The sequence below is a fragment of the Eurosta solidaginis genome, chromosome 2 (genome assembly GCF_040869045.1).
Source record: "Eurosta solidaginis isolate ZX-2024a chromosome 2, ASM4086904v1, whole genome shotgun sequence".
NCBI lineage: Eukaryota > Metazoa > Arthropoda > Insecta > Diptera > Tephritidae > Eurosta > Eurosta solidaginis.
Window position 1 is genome coordinate 238,141,849 of NC_090320.1, and position 14,159 is coordinate 238,156,007.

General features: G+C 39.9%; 1 protein-coding gene across 3 annotated transcripts in view; it reads left to right on the forward strand.

Annotated features, from left to right (window-relative positions):
• The window catches only part of LOC137240717 (kinesin-like protein CG14535), a 575,047-nt gene that overhangs the window by 271,326 nt on the left and 289,562 nt on the right, over positions 1-14,159 (forward strand). The window lies entirely within an intron of this gene.

The following is a 14,159-nucleotide window of genomic DNA, read 5'->3' on the forward strand; positions in this document are numbered from 1 at the left end:
CACATTCCGCAACCCGAGCGCCGCCGATGGGTTGACACAAGGCTGTTTCTATCCCTTGGCTCAACAATAGTGAATCGAACTCTGTCTTCGGTGAGGGCTATGTAGGTGGGTTTTGCTGCTGAGGTTGCTTGTAGCCTCTGTGTAGGGGTGAATTTGCCTAACCAGAGGCAGTGCTAGGAAGAGAGGCCCCATCTCGTTACTTTGTAGTCCTCTCGACAATGAATCAAACTCTATCTCCGGTGGAGGCCAAGTTAAATGTACGAGCATTTTGTTACTATGGATTAGGTTTGCTTTCTAAGCTTAGAACCAGTAGATCCTGAGGCTTTTCGAGGGAGGCAGGCCCAATTCGGGCCATATCTATATATGAGATTTTCAGCTTCTTTTGAATTTTCGGCGGGATTAGCTAAGCTCTTGTTCGCTGGGGCAGACTCATCCATGATTTAGTTGACCCTTTGCTAATTTTATCTGCATCGCTCAAAACTTGCCACAACGTTTCGCCCAATCCAAGCGGATTTATCCTCGCTTTGCAAGTCAAATATAGGAGCTGGGTTAGTCTGGAACACAACGTTATTCAAGATTGTTGTAGTTCCCCATACCTTGAACTCAAGAAACCTTTACGTTGCTGATAGCGCCGAGACTTCATGAACTCGGCTCGTTGCGAAGAAATATGATCCTTCCGTGCCCTTGTAATTTCTCCTATATTATTATGGAGTTGAAAATACTATGGGCATACGAGCCTTTGATGAGTCTGAAAAACTTCAAAGTCGGCCAGTACTACGGAAAATGATGATTATTTCGTCCACCCTTTTAAACCATCTATCACCTCTTCACTGACAAATATACTATTTAGAGCCGCCTTGCTTCGTCAATGTCAGCTTCTATATCAGAGGCCTGGCCAAAAAGCTCGTATATTGTTAAGGGTATCTCACAAAACCTGCTTGAGTGTGTTACAGTTCTCTCCATCCTTTAACTGCTGCTACTTTCTATAAATACAATGTAGCTAGTTAGCATTAGAAAGTCGGATACCACAAATTGAGGAATAAGGGACCCTTCGACGCGATTTTGCTCTCGATCGAACCTGCAAGTATCGTCCGCTTCATAACCTTTCGAGCTACCTCATGGTATCCTCCGATAACTTTTCCAATGATAGTGATTTATTTAATACGGCACGCGCAGAGTTGGAAAGTATTCTAGTCAAGTCACTTCTAGCGGAAAATATTCTTGTCTAGCTGAACGAACCCTCCACCCAACAAAAATAAGCTAATTCTAATAGCAAAGTAGTCCTTTGGTGGACATATAAATAAATATTGCACGCTTTTAGGCGCACCCAATATTTTAAGGTATTTTTGACTATGAAAGCCTGTGGATAATTAGTATTGCATGCCGAAAATGCGGTTTCTGGTTTGGATACAATTTGTTTTTCAAAATCTTTGTTACAAATTGACGTTATCTCTTTTTAGAGAATACATACACTCCATACCGGGTACAAAAATATGCCCTTCCAAGCGAATTTAGCGTTTCTTATTTGTTTTGATTAGATTTGCGGCACATTTGACTCGCTCATAGATTGAAAATGATTTCGTAAAAGATTGTAAGCTATGAAGTTGCTCATGTGTGTGCGTGTGTGTGTGATTTTAATTAAGTGGTCCACCTTGTATTGCACTCTGTTTTTCGTATGTAGCATACTTAGAGGCGCACAAAGCCGATTTTCACATATTTCAATGATTGCCATAACAAAGTATTCACTGATGTTAGCTTGTTATGCCTTTTTGCGTCTTTTGTAGTTGTTGGCCTGCCTCACCTTCCTTTTCTGCTTATTATAGCAGGTCTTATCTACGCTTATTATCATAAATTAATTTTCTTCTGTTTATGCCGCTCGCTATTCAATGGCTTTTTCATGTTTTGCCGCAAAGTTTCAAAACGGTCATTGGATGTAATGAAGCTGGAATCTATTACAGATTTTTATCTTCTATTTCAAGTTATGGCGGTAGTTCTTTGAAAAGTTAAACAATGCAAAAAAGAAAATTTTTTAACTTTTTAGTCAACGAAGTTTCATTGATTACATAATTTAATGTGAAAACTTACTTAGTTTAGAGTTCCTTTGGGTTTGTCTCCAAAAAGTGTGTCGCTCTATGACTCATGTTATTTAGTTCTGTTTTTGTACTGAAAGTTGATTAGACTAATTAGTGAAATCGAATATAAACTTACTTAGGTAGGAGCAGGTTAAATGGTTGGATGAGACAATTGCTAGTTTCGGCCGTCTTTGCCCCAGGTTATGTTAGGTTGAGCTGGCCGTTCAATAAGACCTCACATAGACTCAATATGTCCATAGTGTTAAAAGAGTTTTTTTTGACGACCAAGCGAAATTATCTCAAGGACTAATGTTATAGAATAAGTCCTTACTTTTGGCAAATACTGAAAGTTTTCTAGGACCTATCTTAATTGCTGCCTCGAGATGTGGCAACTCTGACGCCCTAGTAGCTGGAGTCTTGACCTCGAGAGTGCAGGACACGAACACAGAACGTGCTCATTCTCTTCTTACTGCAGCTCCCGCTTCCTATATCTCCTGTTACTGATAAGGCTTAACTTACAGATATGAGTAACTTTGTGAGTACAAAGTATAAAGCCCACGCTTTTTCTGATTGATGGAGCATATGTAGCTCCTGACATCTTTAGATTTCTGCGAAACGAATTGGGACGTTTACCGTCGATTCATAGAGTGTTGCACCATCTTTTTCTAACTCATTGGCCTTTTTATTACCTACCATCTCTTTATGATCATGAACCCAGTAAAGATGTATGGTCTGTGCCCTAGGTATGATGAAAGCCTTATACATAGTCTTCCTACTGAACTAACCCTTCGAGTCATTGTCCTATCTGTTTTCACACTGTTGTAATTGAGTGATGCCCTCAAAATTTACCGATTCTATTATCATCCGGCTTTGGCTGGCACATCCATTTAACTATTTCATTGTAATACTGTTTTCTGTCCTAGAAATAAAGCTTATCTACTGGCTATATTGTTTTGAACAAACAAAAAATAATTAAAAAAAAATGTTTAAGTTAAACGGTTTTATTGAAAACAATACTTACATTAAATAATAAAAATACGAAAAGCTAGAAAATAATTAGGTAGGTCCTAGGTACTAGTCATCACACTCCTCATCAATCTAGGGCGTTGATCAGACAATAAAATGAAAGCATTGGGGCCGTGAAATTTCTAAAAATGTGAGGCGTAGCATAACCTGATTAAGGTTCAGTTGGTCTTATTTATGACTATCAATAGAAATTTGACGCGTCCAACGCTTTTTTTTTAATTGTCTGATCAACGCCCTAGATTGATGAGGAGTGTGATGACTAGTACCTAGGACCTACCTAATTATTTTCTAGCTTTTCGTATTTTTATTATTTAATGTAAGTATTGTTTTCAATAAAACCGTTTAACTTAAACATTTTTTTTAAATTATTTTATTTTCAAGTTTTAGTCTTTATTTAATTGCCTATTATTTCTCATTCTGTTTAGTTCTTTTAGTACAAGGACTCTTTCCTGACAATTTGTTACAATCTAAGACCTCTATACATACGTATGTATGCTTGTCCCTTCTCGAACTCCAAAATATTTTGATTACACTTCTACCGGACTTTATGTAATATTTGTTCCAAATATGAGCCAAATCGGACATCATAGGTCGCTTTCTATTCATGTATGTATTATATGTTCCAAATATGGACAAAATCGGGCCACAAATACGATTTTTTTGAATATCTCGATCCTTACGCCACCTGGCGGCAATTTTTTTCATATATCTCTTTCTACTCTTGTATGTATTATGTGTTCCAAATATGAGCCAAATTGGAGAACAAATAAGATTTTTTTGAATATCTCGATACCTGTGCCATCTAGCGGCGATTTTTTTCATAGGTCGCTTTCTACTCTTGTATGTATTATGTGCTCCAAATATGCACCAAATTGAACCACAAATACGATTTTTTGTATATTTCCATCCATGCGCCACCTATCGGGAAGTTACTTAAATTTCAGTTACAAAATTCGTGCCGCCCAGCCGGCCTGTCAAGTCAAGCTAATTAAAACCGTTTAATAAAAAACAAGTTGATGCCTCCTTTGCAGCCGGTATAATTGACTGTCGCAGAATATGCTTGCACTTGGAGTAAAGGTAGATAATTCAGACGGTGATTTCGTGGAAGATAATACCGTAAACCACGGTTTAAAGTGATTGCCCTTTCGCATACGCGATAGTAGCACAATTATGCTATGGATTACGAGCCGTGCCCCTAACTTTGATATGTATGGCTTTTTAACTACAGATCCTTTAAATTTTTTGACCAATGGAACGGCATTATTTTGTCCTATTTCTTATGTTATTCTAAGCCATTCTACAATCGTTTCACCTGCCATTTGCATCTCATCTGGTCCTAGTGATTTGAACTTGGCAACAATTTTTATCGCCCATTCAATTTTGGTATTTGTCAACAATCTCCGTCACTTTGTAATTGGAGTGTGAACGTTGTTACACAATTCTTTCACATCACTTTCCAATGGGAAATGTGTGTTAGATAACGCATCAAGGGACTCTTCACAATTATAAATAGTCACTCCTGACATAATATTTTATCAGTCGATGGACTGTATTTCCCTATTCTCAGGCTTGACGTTTCGTTGGAACATTCTATGTCCGCACAGAAATTCTCCACGAAACATTCTTTGACCTGCGGGTTTCACATTTATAGGCCCACAACATATCTCTATATTCATTTCAGCACTCCTCGATTTCCGCAACTTTTTCCAGCTTAAAAATCTCATTTACCAGAAGACTCAACTCCTTACACTTGCATGGTGGCTTTTTCTTTCCCTTGAATCTTCTCGGCGGATAAGCGCTGTTGTATGCAGTTGTCAGCGCCTGTGTTAAGAGGTTACTGTTTTCCTTCAACTTCTCTACGGTGGTAGATGCTTTAGGTTTCACCAGTCTTCCTGCTACATACTTCTGGAACTTGTAGCAGTCTGCTGCTTGAACGGTTTTTTCTTCTCTATCCTCTTTTGGGGGATGCTTATGGTGATCAAGGACCCTCCACACGCAGTATGATATATCATGCTCAGAGCTAAATGTGATGTCAAGACATTGGCCCAGCTTATGCACGAATGCTACCCCTGTTAGCCACGTGTAGACTGCTCTGTAGTATGTAACAGTAAAGCGACTCGCCTATTTATATCGCCCCCATACGCTGTGATGTTCATTAGCATCCGCGTCTAGTACGGCCTTTTGAATTCCTCTGGTGAGGCCCCCAACGTTATCCTTATGTACCAGGATACTAGGGTAAGGGACTTCTCCTTTTTCTCCTCTATTGGGACCACCGTTAGATCTTCAGTGCTGAAGTTACATAGTATATTTCATATATCTTATAAGTAAATGGTAACAACCTTACTGACTAGATTACAGGTTAACTCAACGCGTGCCTTAAACAGAGACCTTGGCATGGCGAAGTAAAGATTAAGGATCCTGTAGAGTCTATTAAATTCTACAAGACCACTTATTAGAGGTGCGAAACTGAGGTAATTCGAGCGCAGCACTTCAACGCGTAATGTACTGTGAAACCGGAGAGCTCTGTTAGGGACATTGAAAGTCAACTGCACAAGTAGTTCTGAACAGTCAATGGCACCAGATATTATGTAAAAATAAACATTACGTTGTGAACAAAACGCCTAACTTCAAGTGACAAGACATTGATAAGCATGCATATGTCACTGTAGGATGGCAAGGTTTTAACAAAGTGTAGCGGTTGAAGAGCAAATCGTATGAACTTGTGCTGAATTCCTTCTATCTTAAAGAGTGTGAAGAGTATATGGGATTCCAGATGACTGAAGCATACTCTAACATTGAACGTACTAAGGCATTGTACAGGATTTTCCTAGTATATGGGTCCTTGAAATCCTTGGCATATCGTAGCAAGAAAGCTAAGTTGGTATAAGCCATTGCTATGAGAAAGTTTACATGATTACCAAAAGTAAAAGTTGAGTCAAAAATTACGCCAATATCGCGAAACTCATTAACTGACACAAGAGTTACATTTGAAATCGAATACACCAAAGAAAACACATTCATAGACTTAGTATACGTTATGTCACAGCATTTACTAATATTGAGTCGCAGATTATTTTGAAAGGCGCAATTATTATCTTTAACAGCTGTTTCTCGCAATTTATTTTTTGAGTCATAAGCCACCTTTTCATAGGCCGGGTCACATATATATAATTGAAAAAATTTTAAATAGCTTCCCACTCTCTTGGGCGACCGAGATTTAGCTGACTGACGTCGAGTGACCGCACAAAAGAGGTTGCCCTCTATTACCAGGTTTACTTTTTGACTTCAACTCTAATCAATGATTTTTTTGCTAGATTTATTTTTCCGTCTTTTTTCAATTCATAAATCATATATGTATGTATGTACTTCTGTTGAATAATCCGTTACATTTTAGTAATAACCCAATGTCATTCACGGTGTCCTTTGGTGAGTCCGCTGTTTTTGCTCTTTCGTTATAGCACAAAAGGATTGTGCAAACATATTTTAGGAATTTGCTTTGTATTTTTTTCTTTTATTTTTACTTTATTAGATTCCTTACCTCTGCGAGCAAACAAGTGCATTAGGTTAAAATGTTCAGGATCAATGTCCTTGTACTGTTAATTGGATTCTATGTGACATAATTTTTATTCAATTCACGTTGGTCATGTGCTGGAATTTTTTCAATGCTTGTTGATTCATTCATTCTCTTTTTTGTTGTATTTACATAGATGTGCCTAGCACACAGTGTATATAAACTAAATTTTCCTAATCGGTCGAAGATAACGCCGGCTTGTATATAAAAAGTTGTAAAAGGGTTTATATAGTGTCCAAAACAACAATTGTTTGTATAAGTTAGAAAAGTGAGTTTCGTTTTTGTTGTTGTTGTAGCGATAAGGACACTCCGCGAAGATCTTTGGGAGTGTTATAGATTTTGATGGTTCTTTTTCGGATGCAGATTCGGTAAGTTGCGGAAACAAGCACCATTAAGGCATCAGCCCGACCATCTCGAGATCTATTTAGAATGACCACATAAAACCTTCTAGGCCAACCGCTCGCCCACCCCCTAGATCCATGAGGAACTTGGGGCCGCCAGAGCCTCGATTGCTTCAGAAACAAGATTCGCTTGGAGAAGCTATAAATTGTGCTGGCAACTCCTTGAATAAATTTAGTGGGAAAAGGTGAGTTTCGTTGTTGTTGTTGCAGCTTCGTCGAAGGCTATGGTATCAGAATATGACGAATCGGTGAATGTCGGTGGATAGGATTTGTAATTCTGCGAGGCGCAGATGACGAACCGGGGGTCGATTTCCAAGCTGTGTTTGGAGACCATGACCCGTTATTAGTGCAATGAGCAGGTTTATGATAGGCAATTTGACTGAATGGGGGTGGCGGTATTTTTATTGCTACTGGGCCGGCTGGGTATTCCCCTTGGAACTGGGTTTCTGTGCCCATTTAGCATTAAAAACTAAATAAATAAATGTAAGGTGCGATAACCCTGGAAGAGATTTTAGGCCAAGCTCTCTTCCAAATTGCGTCGCGCTTCTTTAAGTTTTTCTCCCAAATTGGCCGACTGCGAACGGCATCTGCAACCCAGATGAGTATTTCACTGAGAAGCTATTCAATGCAAAAATACACTCGGAGTGCTTGCCCAACACTGCCGAGCGGCGACCCCGCTTAGAAAAATGTTCTTCTAATTGAAAGAACGTGTTTCTAAAATTTTGATGTCGCTTTGTCCGGGGCGTGAACGCAGGAACTTCGATGTGGTAGGCGGAGTACGCTACCATTACATCATGGCGGCCATTTAGCATTAACCTGTTCAATTAAACTCATCGAATTATTAATTAAAATCAATTCAAATATGTAGTACTTTAGAGTAATTGGTAGCTTGATTCATAGACTCGATTGTGATTGAGCATAGAGGTAACTATAAATTGGTGGATTCGTCGAGAGCGCGAATGATTACCTTGTTGGTGTTACACACCAAGATGGCGGCTTTTTAATAAAGAGGATAATTTTTAGAATCGCTGAATGGCGAATGTCCATACAACCGATGAATCGGTGATCTGACACCGTATGTATTGTGGCGGCGTACACATCAGTGCATTGTAAATGAGAAGGATGGTGTTCAGTTGCTGAGTATATTCATTTTCCCCAGTTATATGCGGCCAGAAGTTGTGATTCATTCATACACAAATTGGCGCCTAGACATGTAGACGATTTTAGCCGCCTATGGCTACTAAGGAGAATTCTACCCCTTTGTGACCAAATATTATCTTCACTATTATTCAACAATAGGCTCAGAAGAGCTGTAAGTGAAGCTGTGACTCAAGCCACGAGTGGTACAGAATGTTTATGTTGGAACCTCTATGCTAGCATAAATGTTCAGTCGAGTTGTGAATAAAGCTGCGACTGCTTCAGTTAGCATCAAGTATCCACAATGATAATACCCTTGAGCTATTAGAGCCCATGACACCTGTTTTTCTACGGAGGTTTGTACAAACGTTATTAAAAAAATGCAAGCGGGATAACCTCCGAAGAGCCTTAAGGCCGAGCTTCTGTTCCAATTTGCGTCGTGCTGCTTTTATATTTTTCTAAAAATTGATGTGACGGGACCAACATGTTTTACATTGACTCCGAACGGCATGTGCTAGGCAGATTAGTTTTCTTTGAGAAGCTTTTCATGGCAGAAATACACTCGGAGTGTTTTTAAATCACTGTCCAGGGGCGACCCTGCTTAGAATTTTTTTTCTAATTGAAAACACCGTTTTCTAAATTTTTGATAGTATTTTGCCTAGGAATTGAATTTAAATTTGCTATATCGCTGTTCCGCTGAGAGTTAAGTATGTGCTAAATGACAGTTAATATGACATTTCATTTATTTATTCATTTATTTATTATTACGGCTGTTTAGGCCTAAAACTTAAACTACTAAATACAATTCATTATTACAATCACTTAGTTCCACTGAAAATGCAGACCGAATGCCATCTGATTCAGATCAGCGTATTTACTAGCGTGACAAACAGACGAGTCTGGGAGCCACTCTTTTAAGGGAGGTTGGAAAGGACGCGTTTCCAATCCTCCGGTGCTCCCTGCATAAAGCAACAAAATTTGGAACATACACCCTTCTTTTGAGTTGGTATTTTAAGTTTCCGGAATATATTAGGCTCCGATCAACACAGCCAAACATGTATTTGGATGTTGGAAATAACGTGTATCCAATCACTCCTTAACTTTGTTTAGTAATGACGCAGTCGGAATGCATGAAGATTCCGATCAGCACAGCTCAGCATATAATGGGAGGTTGAAAGGGACGCGCTACCAATCCCCCCTGATCGAACTTTTGTTTAGCCTTAATTTCGTTACTTATTTATTTATTTATTTGTTTATTATTACGGCTTATTAATTTGAAGATTGGAAGGAACGTGTTTCCAATCCTGTCTGAGACTGCGATTCCGAGGTTTCGTCCGCATTCCCTCGTTTTATGGCATGACTTATTTATGCATATTTCCTGTCGGTACGGCTGTCAATTCCTCAAGAGCATGCGATTAATTTTATGACACTTTCCCGCCAGAAATTATAAATTAACTAGCGGACCCGGCAGACGTTGCTCTGCCCTAGCTTTGGTCTATCTGCATTATTTTTAAGCAATTTCTGCCTCCTACTCTCACTTCCTCTCTCTGCCCATTTTCCTTATATTTTTATTCACTCTTCCCTTTGCCTCTCTATTTTTCTGCGTCTCTTTCTCCATATCTGTTTTTTCCCCCACTTCTTTCCCGCTACATCTATCCATATCTCTCTATCTTCATCTAACTCTATCTATTTCTCCATCCATATTTTCTCTTCTCTCTACGTATTTTTCATCCCTTTGTTTCAGTCCCAGTCCCAGTGTAAGTCCCAGTCTTGGTCCAAGTCCCAGTCCCAGTCTAAGTCCCAATCCCAGTCTAAGTCCCAATCCCAGTCCTGTTCTTCTTCATCCTTTTGTCTAAGTCCCAGTCCCAGTCCCAGTCCCGGTACCCGTCCTAGTCAACAAAGTCCCAGTGCCAGTCTAAGTCCCAATCCGAGTCCTAGTCCCAGTCGGTCTCTGCTCCATTTCTCGAAAGTCACAATGTCATAAAATACTTATCTAGGCAAATAGCTGCTGATATGCACAATTTCAAGTAAATCGAACCAAGAATTGAATTTGTTCCAAAAGATCGGTCCCTGGTCCTCTTCCCCGAAAAAAGTACCGTAAATACTAATCTAAGCAAAGGTCCGTTCATAGAATTTGTTCGAATAGATCGGTCCCTGGTCCACTTACCGATAAGAAACGTCACAGGAGTGCTATCCTATCTTTCAAGTTGGATGAAACTGCACACGGCGTGCAAGTTTAATTGAAATTGGTTAGGTACAGAGCTTAGGAGTACATCGCAGACAAACACCGTGACACGAAATTTATATATATTAAGATGGGAAGACGTGATGACGAGCTCTAAGAATCTATCTCTCATCAAACGATTCAACAATCATCTTTAAACAATTTTCACTATGTATTACTTAGCAATGCCATGTCTATTCTCTCGAAACGAAAATTATAAAAAGGAACTAATTTCGAAAAATCATTAAAGTTAATGTCATAACCTCTAAAAACTAATTTCGAAACACTCAACGCTTTAGTAATGACCCCTAAAATTCATTTGTGAAAATGTCTTTAGTTGCTCTCTTCAATTGTTATTGTTGTAGTAACTCAGTTACATATAGTTTTGTGTTCCAACACCATCTGGCTATTTAGTAATGTGTCCCAAGTGTGTCACAAAATTTATGACTTTTGTTCCTCCCCAACGATTTTCAAATGCTACGCTACCCATTTCTTCTCAGCGACAATAAACTTGTATGGGCATTTGCTTTGAGTGGAAAAATACAAAAACCAAAAATATTTCAAGAATTTTCTTTAAATACCTAACACAAGATACGTGCGTTGTTTTTGTTATTATTTACCTTAAATTGGGTCATACAATTACTTCCTAATGAGTTGTTCGTTATCGGTTGTACTTCATTATTTGGCGAGGGGGAGTATGTGAAGCGGAAATGCTTTCAAGAGCTTGTTGAACTAATATGTAGTACAAGTGCTTTCGAGTTTAATATGCAAACATTCGAGTATTGGTTTCAAAAACTGCTACTCAAGTGGTTTGTCTATTGTTTCATTGATTAAAGTTTTGTTTGTTGCTTTTTTGCTAACGATATAATACTGTGACTTTTCTCCTACTTCATTGTTGTTTTTGTTGTTTTCATTTAGTCATGATCTGTTTATATAGCATACTCTTTCTTCTTTTCTTTCCACTTCTCTTATTTAATTTGCTGGACCTTTGTAGTGTAGTTTTGTCAAATGTTTGAATTGGTTTTTGTGTTAATTTGCAATCGATTTTATTGTTTTCAATTATTTGCAATACCGCAAATTGAATACTTAATAGCTTGGATGTAATTAAGTTTCTCATTGAGTTGTATGTAGAACATAGATTTTTGAGATGCAATTATTTCAATAAAAGTAGTAAAACTTAATTGCAACAAGAACAGCACTAACAAGTGAGGAAGTCTATGGTCTGATGAAGAAAAACCTTATAAACCCAGCTATTAGCTAAGAGGGTAGGTTAGGTTAGGTTGAACTGGCCGGTCCATGAGGACCTCACATAGACTGATTGAGTCCGTAGTGTTTCCAGAAGTTTGTTTTAACGACCAAACTGAAAAACCCTTTCAAAAACCAGGACCTATGTTATAAAATAACTCCGTCCTCTTGGCAAATACTAGAAGCTTCCTAGGACTTAAGCTGCTTCTAGATCTGACAGCTGTATCACTCCTAATAGCTGGAGTCTTAGCCTGGCAAGTGCAGGGCACGAGCACAGAACGTGCTCGATCATTTCCTCCTCCAACCCGCACTTCCTGCATCTGCTATCACTGACCAAGCCTAATTTAAAGGCATGTGACGCCAGAAGGCAGTGTCCAGTCAGAATACCCGTCATGAGTCTACAGTCCTCTCTTTTTAATGATAGAAGCAACTGTGTTAGTCTAAGTTTGTAAGACCTACACATAATCTTCGACACTTTACAGCCCCGCGCTTGAACGCGCGCCTTTCCCGCTTGGTCGATCATGTGCACCTCTCGCCTTCGCTTAATCTCGCCCAGTCTAATTGGGAAGTCTACGGAGCAAGCTTCAAGGCATGCGCCCTTTTTAGATAGTTCGTCCGCTTTTTCATTCCCATCTATTCCCATATGCCCTGGGACCCAATATAGATGTATGCTTCTCCCTGTCCCGATTCTCTCCACAGACTGCTTACACTCTAACACGCATTTAGATGCTGTGCTATGCGAGATTATTGCCTTAATTGCTGCTTGACTGTTAATATAAAAGCTAACACGGTTGCAGCTTAAGCTATTCTCTTCCAGGGTTTCTACTGCTTTGGTTACAGCCAATATTTCCGCTTGAAAAACGCTATAGTAATCCGGCAGCCTGTAGGATCTGCTTATGTCCGGATTAGCATAGTATACCGCAGACCCTACTCCTTCTACTACTTTCATCTGTGTACACATGTATCGCCTCGTCCGCCATTTGCGCACCCTTGCGCCAACCGTCCAATTTTATTGTGGCCTTAAAATCTCGCTACAAGCGCAGATAGGGAATCAGGTAGTCTGTTCGTCTTGTGATTGATGACGCTATACTACTATGGCCATATATTCGGCGCTCAAGCTGCCCCGAGGCACCGAGCATGGTTGCAGTTATTAATGCTATGTTCTTTGGTACCAGGCCTACATGTGGAATGTGCAGAATGGCATACTGTGCCGTCGGCGTTGTTTCCAGGGCTCCCGTAATACTAAGCATCGATAGTCTGCATACCCCCTCTAATTTTTTGAGGTATGTTGTTTTTTGTGTGGCTTTCCACCAAACAAGAAATCCATTGATTAGAATAGGGCTTACAATCGCTGTAAAAACCCAATGAGAAAGAGGGGGCGATAAGCCCCACGTACACCCCAGCATTCTTTTACATGCATAAAGTGTCGTTGAAGCCTTCTTCACCCTCTCCCCCACGTTGAGCTTCCATGACAGCTTACTGTCTAGGATGATTCCTTGATAGTTTGTGCAAGGTTTCTCCTGTAAGGTCACCCCTCCTAACTTAGGCCTGGTCCAATTTGGGACCTTGTAGCTCTTTGTAAACAATATCATATCCGTCTTATCCGCATTGACTTTCAACCGGATATTAGATGCCCAGGTATGAAAATCCCGAAGCGCCCGATCCATCAAAGAACTAATCGTTGGAAGGCACTTTCCACTTATGACAATTGCAACGTCATCTGCGTAAGCCGTAAGTTTTACGGGTCCCTCATCGAATCGCCTGAGTAGTTGGTTGATGACCAGCGTCCACAGCAGAGGTGATAGCACCCCTCCCTGCGGCGTGCCCCTGTCCACTGGTTTCGTGGCCTCGTACAATCCCCATTGTGATGTAATCTTCCTGCAATTTAACATGCAGCCGATCCATCTGATTAAGGCGGGGTGTACTTTAATGTAATTAAGACCATCCATAATCGCCCATTTTGCAACATTATTGAAAGACGCGTCAATGTCCAAGAAGACTCCTAGAGCATACTCCTTATATTCCAGGGATTTCTCTATGCTTATTACCACACTATGCAATGCGGTGTCTACCGACTTGCCTTTGGTGTACGCATGCTGTGTTGTGGAGAGCAGCTTTTCATCCACTTTGGACTTTATATACATATCTATCAGCCTCTCAAAGGTTTTGAGCAGAAATGATGTTAAGCTAATTGGTCTATAGTCTTTGGGATACACGTGACCGATCTTCCCCGCCTTTGGTAGGAAAGCTACACGAGCAGTTCTCCAAGAGTGCGGTACATGATTCAGTCTTATGCACCCATCGAATATTATTTTAAGCCATTCCACGACAGCCATACTTGAAACTTGTAGCATGGCCGGGAATATACCGTCTGGGCCCGGCGATTTAAACTTAGAAAACGTTTTCACTAAGAGGGTATTTCCTAAGGAGATTTAATTCGGCAGTCCACATGTTGCCTTCGCCAATAACCAAACAGCTGACCC